The 23,750-nt window shown below is 37.7% G+C and overlaps 1 long non-coding RNA gene across 1 annotated transcript in view; it reads right to left on the bottom strand.

Moving 5' to 3' along the window:
* Positions 1 to 6,128: 6,128 nt before the first annotated feature.
* The window catches only part of LOC131578580 (uncharacterized), a 58,201-nt gene continuing 40,579 nt past the window's right edge, over positions 6,129 to 23,750 (bottom strand). Inside the window, exons 4-5 of the long non-coding RNA XR_009277532.1 lie at positions 8,465 to 8,560; positions 6,129 to 6,979 (exon numbers count right to left, since the gene is read on the bottom strand). This is a non-coding gene — a long non-coding RNA (uncharacterized LOC131578580). The remainder of the gene's footprint in view (positions 6,980 to 8,464; positions 8,561 to 23,750) is intronic.

Below are 23,750 nucleotides of genomic sequence, written 5' to 3'. Positions count from 1 at the left end.
CTTCCTCATATATTCTCAGAACTGATCCTGCAAGCCCTCCAAGCAGAGCTCCTGGTAAGAATTGAGGGCTTGCAGAATGGGGTCTGTACTTCATTCAGTATTTCAGATGCATTTATTCCACTAAATAAAAAAATGTGCTTTGTGCATCATGGCTATCTATTATTTAAAAAAAAAAAAGAAAAAGAAAAAAAGAAAACGTTTCAGATTTGGGGTTGGTGGAAAATGCAATCTGCAGATTAATGAATTAAAGAACATGGTTAGGAAACAAGTGCCTTGTGTATTATTTTAGTTCTGTCACACTGATAGGATCGAGATTAAATTTGTCAGATGAAGCCTGTTTAAATCAGAGTCATAGTGTAACTTCTCTTGATGTGATTGTCCCCGTGGGAGTAAGGCAGTCCTATCTGACAACATTGTCAAGGTCTCAGGTCATTAATATTTCTGTCAGAATTTGAGATCCAAGGATTATTTGAGGCTAACTAATACTGTTTTATCATCTTATTTCCTCTCTATCGTATCTCGTTCCCTCTCTACTGAAGTACTGGAACAGGCTTGATATGCAACCAATGTAAGGGGAATGTGGATAAAAAATGTGGTGGCAATTACAGTAGGAGGAGACATTACCAATATTTACTAGTTTTTCAATTAATAAAGTAATTTGAAAAGTAAACAGCTTTGCAACCAAATGAACGCAAATGCAGCTGTTTGGTAATGAAAAAAACCCAACCCATTACTATGCACCTTGTGTAAGCATGCAAAATGAAAAAAGGACCCACTGAAATCAACAGACGTATATCTTTCTTCTCTATATAACTTCTATATGATATATAATTTCTATATAAATAAATTTATAAGCTCCTCAGAATTACAGGAAATACTACTAAACAATGAAAATGTATTATTAAATAAAAGAATAGTGATAGCTAACATTAAAAGCAGCCCAATACTGATATATTTCTCTTAGCAATTAAAAAATCTTCATCTATTTTTGTAAGTTAAAGGTTTTTGCTGAAAACAAATATTTCTGTAGCTAATAATTAAAACTATTGAGACAGAAGGTTATATTTGCCTAACTTTGTACAGTCTATTTGACTCTCCTAAGTCACCATTAGACTGTATGTTTATTCTATATTTTTGAAAGATGGCAGAAAAAGAAGGAAAAGGAGACAGGAAATCAAAATATAAATGGAAATGTTTCAAATGTAAGGTGTGTGAAATATAACCTCCCTCCAACAGACAGTCTCAGAAGCAAGGTCTTGTTGCCAGCCATATTTGCTTGCAGATCTAGAAGTGATGTTAAATCTACTATTTAGGATGGCCGAGTTTATAACTTTTTGAGTCCTTCTTTATTCTTTCACTAGGCCCCTTGCAATTTACAGGGCTATGTGGCCACTTCTTTTTCTGGCCAAGGAGACAGGCAAGGAGACACCCACATCACCTTTCTGGAGAATCCAGAGCCCCTGGTGCCAGGTCTGTGCTGATTTCACAGGCTAGCTGACAGACCCATGGGCAGGGTTTCTGCACACACAAAGTCCTAATTATCCTTCTCAAAACCAAACAGAATTTGTTTTTCAGCACTTGTACTGCAGCTAGAAAAAGGTATTAGAACTATAGATAACCTCTCCTCCCAACCCCCATCATACCCAAAGGTGGCATTGTGTTCTTGCCGATGGAGAAAGAGGACTCTGGTTTGGTGCATCCCCTGGAGTCCCAGAAAACCTTTGCTGCTGACAATAAAAAGCTGATCTCTGTTTTTTACTCAGCAAGACGAAGTGCAATACTGTACCGACATTAGTGAAAGTAAGTTGATGCTTCTTCAGTCACCCCTCATTCCCAGCTCAATTTCCTGGTCCTTTGCACCAGTTCTGGTGCCTGTCTGATCCTTTACCGAGATGGTTCACAGAGCTGAACTAGCAGTAACTTATTTTCTGATTTAGACTTATTTTCTGATTTTCAGCAGTAGCTTGTTTTTCTGATTTTCAGTGACTCTCTGACCCCCCTCCCTGTGGCATCAGATGAATGCTGGTTGCAGGACAGGTGGGACTAAGAGGCTAGAGGCAAACTTTCAGTCGCTGCTGCTCACAGGTCTGTGACGCCAGGCATTGCTGCCACACAGCTATGCACCAGCTGGGGTTTTGCAGTGATTGCTGGGATTCTCTTTGCCCAAGCCAATATTTTATCTTTCCTGAGTAGTTTCTTAAACAAAACATTTTGATCTATCTATTTGTCAAGCAGTGTAACAGAAAAAAAACCCCTCACATAACACAAAACAAACTAGATAGATCCCAGCTTTCTGTACATTTTGGTTTTTTTTTTTTACTTTCTTATCTTTTCTTTCAGATGTCCCAGTTAGATGGGGAGAATACACTGTATACAGATAAAGAAACTGGGGTTAAATTGCATTGTTGACATTATTGCTTATGCTTGTACTAGAGAAAAATTCTGTATTTTCTGTGGCCATATTAGTGCTTTTTTGTACAAAAACCATAACAGCTTCTGTTCAAGGAATTGGTATTTTTCAAGGAGATGCTTCAGTACTATAGAAACAGACCTAAGATTTAGATATTCTATACATAACCCATAATAATAATAATAAAGATTATAATATGCACTCTGTTTTTAGTAGTCCTAGAGGACTCTACATGAACAGAAAAATTTGTTGTGAACTCTATCAACGTCAAGAAAATCTTCTTCCTCTGCAAAATTTTCCGAAGTTCTCATTAGCATTTGGAAGATCCTGATTGAAATAGAAATAATTTAATTTCCCTAAAAAACTAATGCACAACACCCTAGAATAATCTATTTTTACAATTATGTGGTCAGTTATATAAAAACAGAAAGCTTCTTACCATTGAGCAGACATCTTGAGGAAAAGTCATAGCTGTACTTGACTCTGTCCTGCTCTCTTACGAGTCTGATGTTCTGTCACCATCCTGCAAGGACACCTTGACACGGGCATGGCAGGGCTGGCTCTTAAAAAGACTTTAGAGTGGCACTTTAATCTTTTAGCATTTTAAAGTGAACTTCAAAATGGAATGGATCTGTTGCATATTTGCTTTACAACTGATGAATGAATCCGTCAGAATATGAATGTTCACTAAAGCAATGGGAAAACAACATTCCTAGTTTGCAAATTCAGGTTTTCCAGTTAGGAAATGTCACAGATAGGGCTGCAACTTCAACTCCACCCCCTTGGACATCATGATACAAGTTTTAATTAGTTCCAGTCTCTACTTTTCCACAGTACTATTGCTTTACTGGATGGAAGCACAGTATGCATCCCTTCTGGCTGCCCATAAAATATAAAATGATGAATAACATTGTTACACTGGCCAAATATTATTCCTAAAACATCTCAGTGAAAGGTAACTGGTGTATATAAATTCTTTGCATTTGTATGTACTGTACATTATTGTGAAAGTTACTCTTCTCATGAGAATAATAGTGTCAATTAGGCTGTCAAGGATGAGCGAGCCCATCATGTGAGCTTTGACAGAATGCTTGGGTTGATTAGCAGTTATCATAGCTTAATATTTACATTTGAGTGGCTAACATTTTACAAAGTCTCTTCAAATATTTTCTGCTTACAGAACTGCATTCATAAATATTATTTGTCTTGAAAAAGAAACATCATCACATCCTGTACATCTCTTAAATATGTTCATTTAAATAGGTTGTGGGCATAGTTATCAAATCAAGATTAAAGCACCATTTTTCCTTACTATATGAACAGGCAAAAAATGAAGCAAGTCACACTGTTTAAGACTGTTGAACACAAGGTTGGGTTTCTCATTCCTGTATAGTTTCTAAGACTTGTCCAAAATGAGTGATATTTACTGCTTGCACCTCTGGGAAAAGTAAAATCTTCTACCTGTGGAAGAAAAAAAGGCAGACAGTGTCCTGTAGGCTGGAGTGCATATCAGACTCAGCACTTAGCTTCATCCTTACAAGAAAAGGAAGGATTTACTAACCATCTCTTGGACACCGTGTCTCTTTTCTTGGGGTACCCTTCTTTCCAAACAGACATCTTTCAGCTTGGGAACTGGACAGGAACTGGTCTTCCCCTTCATGTAGCAACAATGGAATGAGGTGGACATACAAGGAGGTGTATTATATACAGGAGCTGGCAGCATAGCTCCTGCTTTGCTCTGCAGTCCAAAGGCAGAGCAGGGACCAGCAGGATCTGGAGTGTGTGTTTTTCCCAATTCATAAAAGAGATCTTAATTTTTTAAATGATAGTACAAGGTGTCAAAGACAGATTTCCTTGAGAATGTCATATATTGCTCTCAGCAGGGCTTTTAGTTTTCAATGATTTCTGTTATATATGCCATCTGCTTTCAGTTGCAACCTGACCAAATCTCCTCCTGGATGCTATTTCAGGGCTGCATATCTTGGACATTGCAAGGTCACAATTCTAGGCAAGGTACGATCACTGTGCCAAAAGATAAACACCTTCTCAATTTTCATTTGGTCCCTAGTCAAATTAACCTCTCATTGACTTCGACTCAGGACTCTGGAATTTCGCCCAAAATAATAGTTCTAATAAAATGAATGAATATCCAGTATGAAAGAGGATGCACAAAGGTATGCAATATTTTAAAACATTGAATAAAGCATATCTTATCCCAAGTGCCTCCTCCACATGGTGGCAAACACACAGACTAGGTTTTCTATTTTGTAGCAAGAATTTTCTGAATTCCTTTTCTGTTTAGGTCTTGTGTGTTCTCCAGTGAGACTGTAGGGGATGGATGCTGAGCACCTAAGTGCCAGGCTGTTACAATCTCAGTGTAAACTTCAGTCTTTCGATACCTGTCTGTCCATAGCATGAATGAGGACTGCCAATGGGCTAATCTAAAGCAAAGTAGTTAGTCATTCTCCCTCATACTGTGACATTGAAAATGTCATGGGCTCACTAAGTAAGGGATAAAGGCTGGTGGCTCCTATCTTGGGTTTTCACCACACCAAATCCTGCTGTGTCAGGGATACTAGATCACTGTTATGGGAATTAGTAACTATGTGGGAAAAGACAGGAAGAAGAAGAGTATTTTAAAAGAAGATTGAAAGAAACACCAAGAGAGGAAATGAATAAAACATGACAGAAGCAATCAGAGTGGTAAAGGAGACAAAGAAAGCATTAAGGTGAAAACATTAAGTGAATGATAGGGAGGAAAAGATGCATGGAAAGTAAAAATGGAGATCTGGGATAAGTAAGGTAAGATGGTTAGGGACTTGGCCTGTTCAAGTCAATAGCTTGAATTCCCTCATTACACATTTACATTGCAGCCATGTCAGGAGCCCAGGCAGCTGGCAGGAAGGTGGCATGTGACAAAACACAGCATTTGGAAGTGAAAGAAAGAATAGATTTGTCTGGCACCTTTAGCAAAAAACAGTCAGGAGAGTACATCTCTGATAAACTGTTCTTGAATATACTGCCAGAAATGTAAACATAGCTGAGATTGATCTGAACTCCTCATTTTTCACACAAAACCTCTTTCTACTTCTCAGCGATTAGGGTCACTAGAGAAATGGTGGAGGAGAGAGAGAAAGGCTCACATTAATTACAGATTTACTATGTCAACTTCATTATAATATGAAAGAACAAAACCCAGTGCTGTGAGACAAGTAGGGAGAGCACATATGAAAACTGGAAAGGTCTGAGAAGGCACCTCTCAAACTCCACATCCCTTACTGCTCCCTTCACCAAATAGTAGCCAGGGTAAAGCTCCAGTGAACTGGAGGCTGTAGCTGGGAATAAGAAACTAGGGAATAGAGTTCTCTCTTCTCTTATTCAATATTGTGGACCATACTAAAGATAACCAGAAGGGGATCATGGTAAAGAACCATATCTGCATATAAACTCACCCATACCCTCCCAGGTCTGGCAGTGTGCACAGCCTGATATGGGTACAAGGGTCATACCAATATGTAAAGACATTATATAATTCAAGATCATATTGTTCAATTCCCAAGATGAAAAATTACCTCCAATTCACAAATTACTTAAGCCCATCTTTACAGATCAAGGACATTTTCCAGAGGGGGAAAAAAAAAAGAAAAAAAAAAAAGTCACTGGATTATAGTTATCACAAAACCAGAGGGGAAAATTGCACAGTAAAGCAGTATATTTATATCTACAAACCATAGAGAGCAAGCAAAACAAAATAAAAATAAAATACCCCTAAGCAGCCTAAATTGCATTGCAAATAAAACTTTATATTAAGAGATACATTTACATACCAGAAAAATTAGATGTGAAAGTAACAGTAACCAGAGATCAAATCATTAAAAGGAAAAAGGGGTCTGCAGAAACCTTGATGGAATGATGACACAGAAAATACTTATTAAGGACTTCAAAATTTGACCTAAAAATAGGATTTGCACATCCAGTTTTAAAATGAAACCCCATGGAAGTCATTTTCTCTTGATACATACACATACTTCAGTCTAACAGTAAAGGAAGATATGTGAACACATTAAGGATGGAATATACCATGTAAGAATCCCAGAAGGACTTAACTGAGTTTAATTTAGATTAATAGGATACTATATAAATACTTCTTGCTTTTTAAGCACTTTTTATTAAGATATAACCAATGTCTAATAATTTTCCATCATTCACACTCTGAAGGAATAAAGAGAATAATAATTTCAAAAGCAGTGGAATTCTGTTTTCAGAAAACCAAGACATTCAAAGCTGGGTTTGTTTTTAAGAGCGTAGAAATGTCATACAACTCCTAATTTTAGTTCTTGCAAGGACAGTTTAATCTTGAAGTTTAATCTAGCCTTAACTAGCTGTCTGTGTGTCCTCTGCAGTCAGTGAAGAGCTACAAACACCTCCAACAAATTGTTCATCCATTGTAGAAGAGGAGAGTGGAGTAACTGGATTCTGTCACTCTCTGATGATGTTTATGAATGTCTCCTCATTAACACTGATGTCATGCAGATGACAATCTGAAGACAGATTTGTACATTTACACACCTAAAAGGAAGTTAGACGATCATCAGCTCACAGTGGAGTTTTCAAAATCTCCAATCTCACATTACCAATTATTTCAAAATTGCAGGCTCATATGCCCCTAAGCACCTTTGGATGGGACATTGGTCCTCTTAAATCATCTAATTGGTTAAGATTGTGTGTTTCCTACTGTTTAGGAAAACTATTAAATCAGCATGAGGACTGGAAGATGTTTGGGAAAGAAAATCAGGTCCTAACTTGTCACTGCTTTATGTTAAATGTATTAGCATACTCAGTTTCACCAATTATTGTGACAAGATATATGTGATTATTACTCTACGTAAAGAGTAATAAGCAGAAACTCTGCTTCTTTACTCTGAGCTGTGAGTAGTACTGATCACTACCCTTTGAAAATAGTGAAAGCTACACACAGTGGGATCCAAGTTTCAAATTTGTATTTCATGAATATTCGGGAAATAGCGACTATGAACTACAGCAGACAGATGATAAAAGATAGGAGGAAACCCACAAATATTTAAGTACAGAGAGAAGTGTAAAGGAACAGTGATTACTACTGCCAGAGAGACCTATTTTCATGTACAGTTTTCCCTTCCAGAACTGTTGTATCTGAACTTTTTTTTTACAAAATTAAGTGTTGTATCTTACACAGTATTCTGGGATGAGAACTATTATTTGCATGGTGAATAGTGAGGTTCAGAGAGATTAGAGACTTCAGCCAGATTAATTAGTGTGCTAGACTTTACTGTCAATGGGAACCATAAACTTGACACATGCCTAGAGTTTTACTCAATCCAGACCATAATTCTCTTCTCAGTTCTTCAAGGTAGCTAGTAACTAAGATGGATAAAAATTGTTATTTAACTGTGTACAAGTTATAGCTTTTCCACAGGACTAGATTTATTATGTATATAATCCTATTGATTTCATTTTTATTTAACTCCATTAGAATGCTACTGAGAATTAAAGAATTCAAACCCAGATTATTCTTACATTTAAAATCCCCACTGAAATATATTATTATTCACACTTGTAAAATGGAGATAAAGACTTAAAAATACATTTTTTAATAGCTCCATAATTACCTGTTGTCACCTAGAACAGAGAGAACAGAAGACAAACAGTCATCATGATATTTCTGACAAAAGTCAGGGAACTTTCATTACTGTCCTCCTCCAAATCCTCTGCTTCCAAAACATAACTTAGAAGCTGCTAAAATATCTTTCGTATAATAGATATTTCCTATGCAGCTGTAAAAAATATCTGGTTACCTAATTGCAAATATATGATGTTTATTTTTTTCTATTGTTACTGGTCTGTAAGCAAAGTATCCCATAAACCTTTTAGAGGAAAACATGGTTGAACTCCTTACAACCACTGAGTCTCAGTAGCTAGCAAGTTCCAGTCTTGCCAAGTTTAAACATTTTTGTAAAAGGATCCACATGTCTGGATGATTAAATAATTTAAAACCTCAGGCTTTATGATACTCACCTATTTCTAGTTTCTTTTCTTTGTATTTCTTCTTCATTGTCTTGTAGGGGGCTTTTCTTGAAGCAATCAAAATTCTCAAGGCAAAAGGGGATCTTCCTAATTAATGTAAGCTAACAGTAAGCATTTCATTAAAAAATGACACTTTATCTAAATATGGAAATATGGGGTAAAATCCTGATTCAGAAAGGGAAGTAGTTTGAAACCACCCATGAGCTCAATGTAATCAATGTGAACAGAATAAAATATATTTTTTGTACAGTTCCAAATACCATGGCTCCCCTTTTTACATGTATCCACCCATATTTAGGCACAGCCCTCTTGCTTAATGTTAAGGGATGCTTTCATCTGATGTGTTTTGGTGATCTCCATCCAGTTGAAAACATGCCACTGATTATGGTAAACAGATTACAATGAAAGCTTTTTGCATCTTTTGCGATCTTCAGCATCAAAATATTGTAATTACCTTTTTTCCTAAGGCTCATTCTCCTGCTCAGTATCTCAATGGCATGTGTTTTAATCCCAGCATTTTCAGTTTGTGACAGGGTTCAGCTAACCACAGTATCCTCAATTCAACACCACCCACGGTTTCTATCCATTCTGTCCTGTCAGAAGCACATCAAGCAGCCTCTGAGAGTAATCACATCAAAATCGATTTTCATGGCTGAGAGAAAAATAATGGAAATTTCTCTAATGTAGAAAATGTATGTGTTCCTTTTGGTTAACCAAAATAGACTATATATCAGGACTGTCAAAATTAAGTTTTCTTAATTCAGTGCTCTTCTCCAGACTTGTGTACAAATTACAAGCCCCCACTACAGAATATCTTTAACATGATATTCTGTTGGACTGCCTCAATGTGGTTCCCACAAAATGAACAATCTACCCAAATGGTGGACTGCAGATCATTCTCCATAGCAGATCTACAAGCAAATTAACCAAGGGATTATAAAGAGTATCCCTGAACCTATACTGAAATGGCCAGCCAGGACTTTATACTTGCACAGAGCCTTGTGATGTTGCCAACTGCTGCACAAAGCCAACAACAGGGTATAGAGGCCACACATGAAATCATGGGTCACTTCTCTGCATCTATAACCCTTCAAGAAATGGGAGATTCTATGCAATACTATGCAAGCAAAGCTCAACAAAATTTCCAAGAAGAATGCCTCAACAAGGATATTGTCTAAAGGAACAAGAGCCTCTTAAATATAACAATTGTTTTTAATTGTTTGACAGCATTGTTGGAAAATCATGTTCAAATTTTGGTTTGCTGTTCTGAATATTCTCCTCATCTGTGACTGCTCTAATCAGTTGTGCAATATTATGTTCCAGAGTTAGATTTGCTTACCTCCTTTAAATAGTTTTGAAATGTTGAAACGGATGCTTGTGAGCTTACTCATAGAGGTTCTGGGAGGAGCCATAACAAGAGAAAAGGCTAAAATATCTTACGGTATTTCCTAAGGTTATCTTAGAACTAGGTGCTAGAGAAGAGACTGGTAGCAGTAATAGCCAGGCACATGTATTTGGGATGCAACAAAGGCATTTTCTGTGGAAATACTTATTAAAGTATTATAATAACATAATTATAATAAAGTATAATTATAATTATATAAAGTATTATTATATATAATTTAATGTTAATATATTAAATATATAATAAGGAAGTATTATAATGTAATATCTTTTTTACTTACTATAAATTTTTAAAATTTATTAAAATTTATTAAATTTTGAAAATGGATATATATGGATATACCTACATTCTTAAAACAAGATTAGCTCATTAATCTAAGTGGTTTTTTGTGGTGCATATTGAAAAAAATAGAAATGGCAAGTTTTGATTTAGAAAGGCTTTTTTTGTTGCTTTGCTAAGGAGACATAGTCTAAATGAAACTGTGATGTCACGAGTGAAAACTTGGGTTAGAAACTTTATCCAGAAAGTAGTTGTCGGATGACATCCTACAACAGTCTATTCTGGATTTTGTCCATTGTCACTAATAATTCAGACAGTGGAATAGAAAATATGTTTTTTAAGTCTGCAGCCAATGCAAAGCTAGGAGGGATCACACACAGAATTAGAAATCCAGATGGTTTTCACGAATTGAAGAAATAGTCTGAAAATATATATGGTGCTGTTTAGTAAGTGGGAAGCATTAATGACAAGTCAGAATGAGCAGCTGCATTATACAAGAATCAGAGAAGCTGATCAGTTCAGGAACTGAGGGTGCAGAGGGTTATAATTTGAACATGGATAGCAATACCAAGCTGGTATGACAAAGGTTAATGTCACAACAGGACACATAAACAAAAGTTTAACAGTAAGGGATATAGCATGGTTCTTCCTGCACACCTCATCCTAGTCAGGCTTAGTTAAAATAACACATCCATTATATAACACAAACACATTGGGTGGTGTGCTTCAGCAAGGAGAGACTTGGAGAAATGTCCAGAGCAGAGCAATCAGAATGAGCTGAGCCCCAGGAAACACGATCTAACAGAAAAGATTGAAAGCCCAAGTTATTAAACTTAAGAAAAACTGTCATGAGACCTGACAAGGCTGTTGCACAGTGGAATGGAACAATAAATTCTCCATGATATCGCACAGGCTAAGAAGAGATGATCGTAAATTACAACACTGAAGACTCAAGTTACAATTTAGGAATGATTTTCTAAATATAAGGCAGTGAGGAGATGACTGAGCTTCCACTGTCAGGGACCTTTAAGAACAGGCTGAGCAAGAATGGCACAGATTTAACAGACCTTACCCATAACGAAAGGGGTGGACCAGAGGAAGCTTCTTCCAGCTCTATTTTTATATGAGCTGATGACTGTGCACTTAAGCGTCTGTGCACAAGTACTTGGACAGGTCTAACCAATTAACTTGGTCATGATGGTATGCAGCAGCTTTTAGTGACAGAAACACCTGAAAAAAACATCAGGTGGTGTTGTCAGCTCCTGCAGTTTTACATTGGCTCAGCTCCTGAACCCATACAATAACAAGAAAACCTTTCTTCTCACAGAGAAGAAAAAAAAGTAATTTTCTAATCTTGCCTTTGTGAAGAAGAACTTTAGAACTTGTCTCCAAATAGCTTAAAAAATCAGATGACAAAGAAAAAGGGACAATGTTTCTACACCATTAAATTCTCATGGTTTTGGGGGGGCCTGACTCACGGTTTTTCAAAGGAGTTGGCATTAATGGTAATGGGCTAATTTGAATAGACAAATTTAGAAATTGATATTCCTGAACTTCCTATTATAGAGAAGGCAATACTGCCTGAACAGCAGGTCTATTTCAGGAAATTAAAACCTCCCCATATCCTTTCAGATGACTTGATCGTTTCTACATTTCAGTCAATGTTACACAGGGGACATTGCACAATGCTTAACATGGTGGCAGAAAATTCACCTAGCAGAGAATCGTGAAGGCACAGTGTGTCTGCTGACAGACTCTCCAGCTGGGAGCAGACATAATAGGGGCACAAAGAATTAATTTTTGGGCAATCTCTGTTTGGAAGTTGTTGTCTCATTAACAGTACTTCTTCCACAGGGTGGTTCTAGGTAGAAATTGCATGCAGAAGAGCAGCTCTCTTTTGTACCAGGCAGGTTAAGACATCTGCATTCTCAAAAGACACACGAGTTAAAACATATAGATGTCAAATGTGAGATTTGTTTAAGTGAGTTTCTTTCCGCAGAAACACAGAGAGCTCAGAGCAATGTTTTAAAAAACCTAAATCAACCAGTATTCAAGATATGTTTCTCTTGAATAGCTATGATCTTCATTATAGATTTTATTTTCTTTCTTCCACCTTATGTCCTTGCTGTTTCTATTTCTACTTTCCCAGAAAACAGGTATTTTCTGTCATCCCTTCCTTCCTCACAGACGGAGGGAGGTAGGAAAGCCAGTGGTGTGACAGATCCCTTTCAAAGGATGAAAAGAAAAATAGTAGAAAAGACTTTTCTGATTAAGTAGTCAAGCTCTTGCAGCACTTCATCACAACTTGGAATAAATGTCATGCATGTTTTACAAAGCTCTGATTATTTTATTATCATGGTTTGGGCATTTTAAAATGCTATTTGGGCTGCACTGGACTTGGCTAGCCTTTACTAAAGCCCTTCTATGGGATCTCCTCTTTCCACTTTCACAAACTTCTGTGAGGCTCAAAATGCAGACATACCACAGAGATGTCTTGACGACTGCCAGCTTCTACCTCCTGAGAACTTGATTTTTTTTCTTTACCTTTATCTCTACATTTAAAAGGTCTTCCTGTATCACATATCTTCCCCAGGCATTGCTAATCAACTTGTTCTTTGGCTTCTTCTCTGCTAAGATGAAAAAATGAGTGCTGCAATTCTCTCTAAGTGAGCAGTATTTTTCACACTCTGAAGCATTTTCTGTAGCTCTTTTTCTGAATTCTCACCCAATTTTTATCATCCTTCTGATGATAAACTTCTCAGGAGAGAAGTTTTATCTCCTTCCAACTCAAGCTTCTCAGGAGACTCCAGCTGAGACAGCCATTCCATTTTGCTCCTCTTGCTCCAACTACCATCAATAAGGCCAGAAGCCACTGAAACTCCCCTGACAAGCAATAGCTGTCCTGCTGCTTCCACTGCAATTGCTTGTTTCTTGAACTTTCCAGTTCACCAAAGAAAAGCAAGAGGATCTCTGAAGCATTCAGAAATGCAAAGGAAGGGAAAGAGAGATGTTCTTCCTTTGGTGGGGCAAAGAAGCTCTGTATACCCACACCATCTCTAAACTTGTTATCTTCTTAGAAACAGCTGTGATCTGAAACCCTGACAGAGAAGGTACCACGATGGGAGTTTGGGCTCCACGACTGCAGGAGGGGGGAATTCTTCCTAGAAATCCTTGGAGCACAGTATTTTTCTCCCAGAGCTGGATTTAACCTACTGAATGCAAATATGCCTTAAGTTACATATAAAAATGAGGATTCTCCTTGCAAATGTTAAGCACAGTTATAATGATTCGTACATAAAGACTAGAGACCACAGAGAAACATCTATTATTGTTGCTGCAAAACACAGTAGCAACTCATGAGAGTTTTACTTTTATTATTCATGTTGCTATTAGGAGTTGCATTATTACTAGATCCTAGCTGGCACAGATGGCTGCTGTGCTTTGAGGTCTGCTTTAGTCATGTTTTTAGCCGCTTTTTTCTGCAGATTTTATAGGGTTTGGGCTGATTTTAGCTTCCTTCATTTGCTTGATAATTGTTTTGGGTTTTGTTTTAGTTTTTTTCTTAATTAGCAGGAATATGTTCATGTTTATAGTGTGCTTTATTCACTCTTTTTGAACTTGTGGTAACCAGAATCAGCAATGCAATTACACCTTCTGTTGTTTGTGTGGGACTTGCTCAGGCCAGATGCTTTGATGGGGGAGAAGTTTTCTTGGAAGGTCATATCAATTTGCTGGAACTGTTGGACTGGTGTTTCTCACCTGTTGGCAAATCCCCACCTTGTAAATCTTCTTTCCCAGCACCACTTCTCTCTACTGCTAGAGCAGGGGGGAACCTCTCATGCGAATGCTTCCGTTCCCCTGAGACCCTCTGTCAAATCACTATCTGAGCACTGGTGAGGGTTTCTGTTTCCTGGGCTCCTCCACTCACTTGTCTCAGCCATCACCTCCACTGCTGCTGTATTTTTCTTGCCTGACAGGTCATCTGCATGTCCAGTTATTGCCTTAGGAATAATGAGAAGCATCAGGAGAGGGTTACTTGCGCTTCTGCACATGGTCAGCTCTTGTTGTGGGTACCACTGAGCAGAACCTAAATGTCTGTGGTCTGTTAGGCAGAAGTTCAGGCTCAGTCATAAACAGCTGTGCTTGCTCTGCAGTTTGCTTTGGCTACATCGTCACAGCTCAGTGGTAAGAGATCTGTGTGCAAGCTCCAGCTTTCCTCTAAAATGCAGCATGTGAGCTAGGGAATGAGGTTTGGTGTGCTCCCACATGCCTTCTGCTCTGCAGGGTCAGTGTGTGACCCTCCAAGTCAGACACAGACTGACTTCCAGACCTGAAATACATTGTTTAGTTATCATCATGTAACATTTCCACACACATGCCATACTGTAGTCTTCAGTTATTTCCCACAGTCCTCTTCCTTGATTGCTAAATGTGTAAGGAGGATTCACAAAAAGCTTCAAGTACTGCCCCTGGTTGCACTACTTCTTCTCTTGGTTCCTCTGAAGGTCACCACCCCTTTTTGATAGGTAAAGAAAGATTTTAAAATACAAAGTTTGGAAGTAAAAGGATTGATTTTTTTTTTCTTTATTTTTTTTTTTCAGGAGTATGTGGCAAAAATGTTTTGAAAATCTGAGAAAAAAACCTCTCCAACTGCAGGAGGCAAGAAATTAATTACTAGTGTCATAGGATAGTTTTCAGTGTTATGACCAAAGGGAAAATAGCTCACTTAGGATGCACTAATTTACAGTAATTGGCTCCTAATCTTTTTCCATAGGATTTGAGTAACTCATCTTTAAAGTCCATGGCAGCGCTTTGCATGCTGTGGCAGAGGGCTGGATCCCTTAGCTTTTACCTGCTCTTCACAGTAACCTGACTAGAGTCTATGAGCCAAAACTATAATCCCAGTTCCAGATGCCCCCATAATTTGGATCTGGATAAAAATTTAGCAGATCGGGCCATTTCTAATTACATCAGACAAATTATTGGATAATTTCTTCCCCTTTATCTTTGCAATTCACTGGAGCAGTTAATTTCTCCAAAAGCAGGCACATCCTTTCTCATTAGGAATCCCTTTTTGGCCTTTTTCATTTGAGTTTCTTATATGAAAAACAAACACATGCACACATACGCATGTGCACGCACACACACACAGAGTTTTGCTTTTGTTTTATTAATGCTACCTAAGAGAATATGACATGCTTAACAGAAAGTTTTCTTTAGCCATTAAGTAATCTCCTTACTACTTCTCAGAAGAAGAGGAATTATGTTAGTCCATATGTTTCCACAGGACAGACCTGGTGGGCAACAAGGAAGAGCTGGAAGAGAAAAGGACTGATGGCAACTGATTTGAGTATTCATTTCATGGCATCATGGATCACAAACTTCTGGCTTCTCTTTTTTGAAGTTTCTGTTTCTCTCTTGCCTATGATGGAAGTGAGGTATTCGTTGGTTTCTAACTCTGATATTTTTATTACCTGTTCTTTCCCTTTTGGATATTTTTTGTTCACTACAGGTATACCCCAAGTCATTATTTTAAAGACCTTAACTGAAATATATTTCAGTCATCCCTAAGGGCATCAAGAGATGTTTAGGATACAGAGAGGTTACAGTCTGGTACAGACTAAACAAAAGCAGGAGCAGGATGTTTGTGCTAGGTGGAAGTGCCAGGCTGTGCTTCTATAGTCACCCAGAAGCATGATCAGACATAAAGCTCTGGATTCTTGCTTCTCTTCAGTGCCCTCTTGCTCTTTCCTCCCATTCATTAAAAAAAAAAAAAAAAAAAATACTGCTGAAAGGAAGTCACATTTTCACAAAATACCCTGGAAAAGGAAACCTTAAATATCATTCTGCTGTGCTTTATGTTTATTGAGCATTGCATTTTTCATTTTGAAATGGGGAACCCCAGGGGTTTAGTCTGAGACTTCCAGGGGACAAATAATGGCACCTATGCATTTTGAAGCTGTTGATTGTGATTTTCTAGTTTCAAGTGTTAAATCAACATTATTACTTAGGAAGTTCTGGCCTCTTGACTGAGCTACAGAAACGTATTCCTCTCCATTGCATAATATTTTGGAAATGCATGCTTCATTGAAGTGTCATTGATTTTCAACTAAAGTGAAAATACCCTCATTTAATGCTTTCTTAAGAGAATTACAAAGGAGGCTGGAGAGGGTTTGGACAAAGTCATTATTAATTGCACATCACAAAATTTGGAGTTATGTATTTATAATGCAGAAATTCTTCACAGCTCCTAAATCAAAATACTGTTCTAAAATTATGTCTCATTTTATAAATGGAAAGACCCTATTTTGTTCAAGACTTTCAAATTCCTTTGCTTTGTTCAACAAACCCCTATACTTGCTGTGAGGGGATTGCTGATTGCTTTGTCAGCAAGACCAATGATATTCAATCTTTGATTTCTGATTCATTTGCTTCTTCCTTCCCTTTGATGATGAGAATAAACGTCTAGCTTTTCCTCTCCTTTCAAAAAAATTTCTCTCGCCTCTCACTTCCTTAGTAGTGAGAGCGTTTTATGTGAAGCATTCTGGCTGCCTTTTGGACTATCTCCTCCTCTTCACCGAGCTCAGAGCTGGGTAAGTACTTTACAGTCTTTCGTTAGAGAAAACAAATTTTTTTATTTTTCTGTCATTGGCTCTGATGTTGGGGTGTCAGCTTCGTCTCTGACTGCAATGCTCCCTGGCTTCCCTCTGGCTGTTGCCTCAAGCTTTTGCCTGGGCATTTCTCTCTGAGGTGTCCCAGTCTACCTCTGTTCAGGTAGACAATGGGTAAGAAGTTCAGAAACAGGTTGAACATGAAGGAGACTGTGAGATTAAGGAGGGAATCTTAGAGCAGGGCCTAGCAGCTGCCATAAATTAGGCCAATCAACCCTGGTGTTGGCATATAAATTTCTGCTAGTCCCACAGGGAAAGGCCACGGCTTAGGTATGAGCACAGAGGAGCACTTTAAGTACAAAACTCACCAAACACTGTGAAAGTGGTGACAGTACCCTCAAGAGGGGTATGTGGTGAGCAACAGCAGCAGCAGGAGTCCATTGTCAGATGTGGCAGGAACCTGATAAAAACCAACCAAGAAGAGGGTGATTTCTACCTGCTCCAATGTCTGTCAGCAGTCAGAAAGCCTGGGCTTGGTCCTGGGAGCACCCACCAGGTGGTCCCAGCCTTGACACTGCCCTCCATGGCTTTCCCCCCACAGAAAGGTTGTCAAAAGGCTGGAGAACCTACCCCATGAAAAAGTACTGAAGGAGTCAGGTCCTTTTTCACTGAAAAAAAAAGGGGAAAATCACAATATTCATATCGTTCAAGGCCAGCTAAAAGGAGAACAGAGGGTCTCCATTTCCACAAGGAGCCAAATGGAGAAGACAAGAGGAAATGGGTACCAATTGAACCAGGAGAAGATTCATCTTGGCATAAGAAAGGAATTTTTTATGGTAAAAACAGCCATTCACTGGAATGGTCTCCCCAGAGTTCTTGAAGGCTTCAAGATGTAATTGCACGGGCTGTTAGACATAATCATCTAGGTTGCATTTCCCACAAAAAGATGATATTTTCATATCCTTTCAAACCTCTGCTATTCTATAGTTCTTTGTCATGAAAAGGTGATGAGGTACTGACACAGGGTGCCCAGAGAAGCTGTAGCATGTTCTTCTCCATTCCTGGAAGAGCTGAAGATCAGGTTTAAGGAGTCTTATAGCAACCTTATCTAATGGGAGCTCTCCCTGTCATTGCAGAGGGGTGGAACAAGATGGTTAAGGTCTTCCCACCGAAGTATTCTATGAGTCTGTGAATCCATGATAAGTGACTGATTACCTTTATCCGTCATTGAAGTGTTTTGGTGTCTGAGTCTCCACTGAGTCTCCACTCGGTCGTTTGGTCTTAACTCTGACCCAGGTTCCTGAAGTTATATCTTATTAACATTTGAGAAAGTCCTACAAACACCATCAAACTCAGTGCCAAACAAACATGTCAAAAGGCAGTTCTTGTCTTTCTGAGTATGATTTAAATCCAAGGTGAATACCAAAGGGGAGAAATGCACTACCAGCATCTCTGTTTAAAGACGGAGAAGGGGGGCTCTGTGGTATCACGGAATCATTTAGGCTGGAAATTACCTCTGAGATCATCAAAACTAACCTTTGAATGTTCACCATGTTGCCAACTAGACCACAGCTCTAAGTGTCAAGTCCAGTTGTTTCTTGAGCACCTCCAGGGATGGTGACTTCATCAATGTTTAACAACCCTTTCCATGAAGAAATTCCTTCTGATGTCCAACTTGAACTTCCCTTGGTGTAGTATAAGGCTAAGTCCTCTCACCCTGTCACTAATTGCCTCAGAGAAGAGACCCACCTCCACCTTGCTACAATCTCCTTTCAGGTAGTTGTAGATAGTGATAAGGTCCCTCCTGAGCCTCCTTTTCTCAAGGATACACGTCCCCAGCCCCTTCAGTCTCTTCTCATATGACTTGGTCTTTAGAACCTACTTCATTGCTCTTCTCTGGATGCTCTCCAGCACCTCAATGTCTTTCTTGAAGTGAAGGGCCCAAAACTGAACACAGGATTTGAGATATAGCCTTGCCAGTTTGGAGAGCAGAGGGCACAGAACAAACTTTTCAAGGATTGGGCAGCATGTCTGAGAAAACAAGAGTTAAAGCATGATGATAGGATTACAACTATCTTATGAAATTAGAATTGCTAAAGCTTGCCATACTTGGCTAAAATGTAAAAAGCAGAGTTCATATGAGCTGTAAAAGTGTTACACTATATTGTAGCTAATATGAATTATCAAATACTAATGGTTTGGCTAAAAATAAGATCTTTGACCTGTGAAGTCTTGCCCACTGTGCTTAATTGCTTTGAAAATCCATGGGTGCTTCCTCTGAAACACTGAGTACAGCTATGTTCTACCCACCTCAGTAAATAGTGGTCTCAAGAGAAAGAAAAGCATGACTCATTTCAGAGAGAACACCTTGCCATGTTTGGGTTTGCACTATCTCTGGACAATGAAGAGGTGTGAAGGTCTTCTTTTTGTCATGCACCCCACTGGACAACACAAATAACAGCCTTTAGGCACAATTCTTGCACCAAGATTTGTTAGCTGTGCTCCTAAAAAACCTGCTGATTTCAATCAGTCTGTAGAACTGTGAAGGAATATGTAATCAGAGGTCTGCAGGTGAGGCCAAGATTGAGAGTATATCTTAACATAAAAATGTCTGAGTGTGAGGAAGAAAAATCTAAATATTGATTGCAAGGTTTGATCAGTTGAGCTTTTCAGAGGAAACTTCAATCTGATTTGTCATGATATTGATTTTTTTTCTTGCTTTTTGAGTAATTATTTTCAGTTATTCTTAGCTTATTGCCTCACTTTGAACTACTATCAGATATCAGATTTAGGGGGTTTTATTTAAATGTGAGAAAATATTCAATTTAAGAAGGATTATAAACTCAGATCTGAAAGAGAAAGCTTGTATGTGTCCTTCCAGGAAAAAAATGAAAACAGAAGCACTTTCTACCTTCCTGTATGGCAAGTAAGACCATTCAAAAGTGTGAGAAAAGTTGAACGTTTTATTATGTTTAAAGGTGCAAGATAGCTTATCAGGTCTGTAATTCATCACATGCTTTAAGTGCTATTTACCTAGAAATCATTTCCAAATATAGCCAGAACATTTGTAAATATGTAATAACATATCTTTATTGCAATAAGTATTCTGCATGATTCAGCAGGATATTGGGTAAAAGTTTGCAGCTATATCAGTAATGGGTGGTAAATCTGGATAGACGACATACTGCTCCTTACTATCTTCATATCCTGTTCCTATTTTTTTTTCTTTCTTCAAAAAGAATGCATAATTTATCTTAAATTCCTCCTGAATATTGCCCTCTTAAAAAGGACTTGTTCTGAAATCTGTGTCTGTTTCCTCTTGTGCCACACCTGTAAAAAGAGCTTGGCTCGATCTTCTTTACAAGGTCTCTAAGGCCAACAGCAAGGGCTCCCCTTGTCTTCGCTTCTTAAGGCTCAACACCAGAAGTTCCCAGAGTTTATATCAAAACCCTCAGCTCCCTGAATAACTTGACTTTAGAACTTCTCAGGGTTACGAGGACAATATATGATAGAGTTATTTTTCATGGAGACATAACTAGGATTTCTTAAATGATGCTACAGAAACTGATAAACATGATTGTGTTAAGAGAATTGAAAAAAAAAAAATCTTATATTATGCTCCTCTGATTAATTACAGAACTGAGAAAAATAGCAGTTTAAAAGAGATTTAAGGTATTTGCTTGCAAAAGCATTACTCAGAGCCAGCTTTATTTTTTAAGTATGCAATTTTTCTGTCAGTCTATAATGTGGTACTGTGACTGGGTAATATATCTTGAGGTTTTAAAGACTCTTGGCATGACATACCCTTTGAGACAGTAGATCTTAATAGATCCTTCTGCATTAATCCTGGCTAATGAGAAGATGAATAGTTAATTAAAAATGCTTCACACAGACTTGGACACAGTAGACCATTTCAGCTTCACTGTGTTTTTTGCTTTGTCATAGATGAACACAACCTAACTTTCATTTTTTCCATTAGCTCAATATGGTTGAAAAACTTCCATTACAGTTTACCAGATCACTGATCTATGAACTAAACAGTATTTAAATATTTCCAGATTTGATTTACTATGGTATATGATCTCCTGTGCCTTCACTGAAACCATATAGTAAAAGAGCCATTATGTGATATCCTCAGTCACTGATCTAGCAGATCATTAAGAAATTTTTCCTTCTGTATACATTACACTTTACAGGCTTGATTTTTTTTCCTAGCATTCTCATCGTGCTCTGCACGAGGGGAAGTGCTTTGACATGGGTGGTTCTTCAAGTAGGGCGTGAAACCATATGCAGCAGCCCATATCAAGTTAAAATAGGGTCTTTTCCATCTAAAGAGAATCCTGTTTTTATCTCCTAAATTATACATTCACCAGCTTCTGATGATGCTGCACATTTGAAAAGTGCTGGCAGGTGTAAAAGAATGCAAAATGACAAGAGATGTAAGTAATACCAGAGAGAAAAGTAGCCCTTTACTCCTTACTGAACTCTCAGTAAGCTTTACTTGTGGGGCAAACTTCTGCTAATGACCCATAGAAAACCAGGAAAGAACTAAATAGCAAGGGTAATGTGACTGGTCTCAGACATCTACAGAATTTGGATTCAATCACATCAAGATATTGGTCATTGTAAGACTAATTTTTTGCAACTTAGTATTTAAAACATTCAGTCTTCAGTAGCAAAGGAATGGTCAAGTCTTTACAGAGGAAAAGACAAGACTTCATTTTCCTTTAAAGAAATCCACTCTGCTTAGGAATAATTATTACTCTGATCAGCAATCATTCCATTTTGTTTCATTTAGCCAAAAGCACATTGTCCTCTCTCCAGCTATACAATTTGGGGCTACTTCTTTAAAAGACAATATATTTTACAAGAGGGTTTTCTCTAACTTTTTGAATGTGAATTTTTCTGTGCACAGATTCTGTGTGCAGATTCTGCACACAAACAATACATTTAAGCAAGCATTATTATTATTTTTAAACTATCAGTATTGTATTACAAAAAATGCATCAAGCTAGTATCCTTGGTCAAGCTCGTAAGATCATTTGCCATGAAAATGCAAAGTGCTATTTGCCAAAAGTAGTGACCAATTGCAGTGTTCATGGTTTTGAAAGATTCAGCCTAACATATTTCCCTTCAAAATTTTGTATGGCTAGAAACAAGGCCCTCAAAGGAAACTGCAGGAAATCACAAAGAAGAAGACTGAGGAAACATACCTATACTAGACAATTTTAAAACATTGCTTAGATCAAATATGTAGGTTAAGGGCCAAAATTTACTTGCTTTTTTATTTAAAAATGTGTTCTCTCTAGTATAACATTATTGTGTGAAATATCTGTTGATAGTTCTGATGCCTCTCAGTGGAATCAAATGCCCAGGTTAGATTATGCCAGGTTAGAGTTTCTTGCGGGATATTTGATCAACTGTAAAAACATTCTAGACAGAATTACCAAACCAGTAGAAATTACAAAGAAATCAGTCATGGTAATTAACTTCCTTCAGGAGTCTCATGTCAGAACCTAAATGTTACTCCTTCATAGAATTACCTCAGGTATAATATTCTACCTACAGCTGATAGAAACAAATGCTCTATTAGTAAAGCAGAACTTTTATAAATATGATAAAGTTGATGCTTAAGAGAGCTGAACACCCACTAAGGCTGATTGTTTTACTACTTTGATGCCCAAGTTTAAGGCTGCCTACGTCCCACTTTATTTTGAAACTCATTAAGAAAAAGAAAAATGTCTAACCTGCAAGAGGTATTATTTTCCTTCCAGTAATAAAAAAAATGCTCTGCTGGAAAACGACAGGAACACTGACCAAAGAGCAATAAAGAAAGATCAGGAGAACTTCTGAAACATTAATGATGTCCTTCTGCCAAAGCTTGTAAAAATGTGCTAAAACTTTGAGCATTCATGAACATGGCAGCTTGAGATTTACCTCATCTCATCAACTCCCTGGGCTAAGTTTTCACTTACCCAATATTTTTCCCAGACGGGATCTCGGTAGGATTATGAGAGATAAGAGGGAAAGACATGCATTCCTTAGCCAAGAGATAATTAAACAGAGTCATCAAGGCCAGACCTCTGACTGGGTTGTGAAATCTACTGCCAGATGTTGCAGATACATCTGTCTAAGTACTAACAGGATCCCTTTTATCACAATATCTAAGCATTTCACAAATATTAATGGATTTTCTCTCTGGGAAAGGACTGTTTTTTCCATACTAGCATAGTACAGGACAGAGCTGAGCAAATAACAGTGGATATTTTTTGAGTTTTGCATTTTGCTTTATAACTTTTCCTATTTGATATTTTTTTTTGCACACAGGGAAAAAAACACCTCAGACTCTATGAAACTTGAAAATCTAGAGACATCTAGTTGCTTCCACTTAGCAGACTCCTTCCTCCATTATTCTTAGCTATTAAACAATAGCACATTGACAAATGGTGAACCATTTATTGATCATTCACTTCAATATATTTTTAGTTCTACAAGTCTTACACAGTGTAGTGGTAGATAGCTGTGGCCTAAAGAGTGAAAAACTGAAAGAAAAATATCAAGGATCTTCTATATGCTGATACATACATACCTATTTACAAGAATAAAAAAAATATTAACTATAATTAAATTGTGTATTAAAAATTAAATGCATATGCAAGCTTATGTTTTTATATAATTTAATATGTGGCTGTATATACTTATGATTACGCACATTAGGTACCTTTTATTTCGTCTATTGCATGACACATAGGAGTTGTCTCACATTTTGAATAGCTGGGGTTGTCCATCCTGAACTTCCTGCACTAAACTGAATATGATGTGTGAGAGAGAAAACTTCTGTTTCTTAAATAACTTCAGCTTTTATACATTGCTGTGGGTTATCATCTGCACAGTGCACAGTGAAAGAGATAATGGGAAAGGAAAGGTGGGAAAATAGCATCATGTCTTGTATATTGTGTCAGAAATTTGCATTCTTCTCCAC

This window comes from Poecile atricapillus, chromosome 4 (assembly GCF_030490865.1).
Source record: "Poecile atricapillus isolate bPoeAtr1 chromosome 4, bPoeAtr1.hap1, whole genome shotgun sequence".
Classification (NCBI taxonomy): domain Eukaryota; kingdom Metazoa; phylum Chordata; class Aves; order Passeriformes; family Paridae; genus Poecile; species Poecile atricapillus.
Note: the sequence above shows the minus strand (reverse complement) of the source record. Positions and strands in the feature narration are given on the sequence as shown.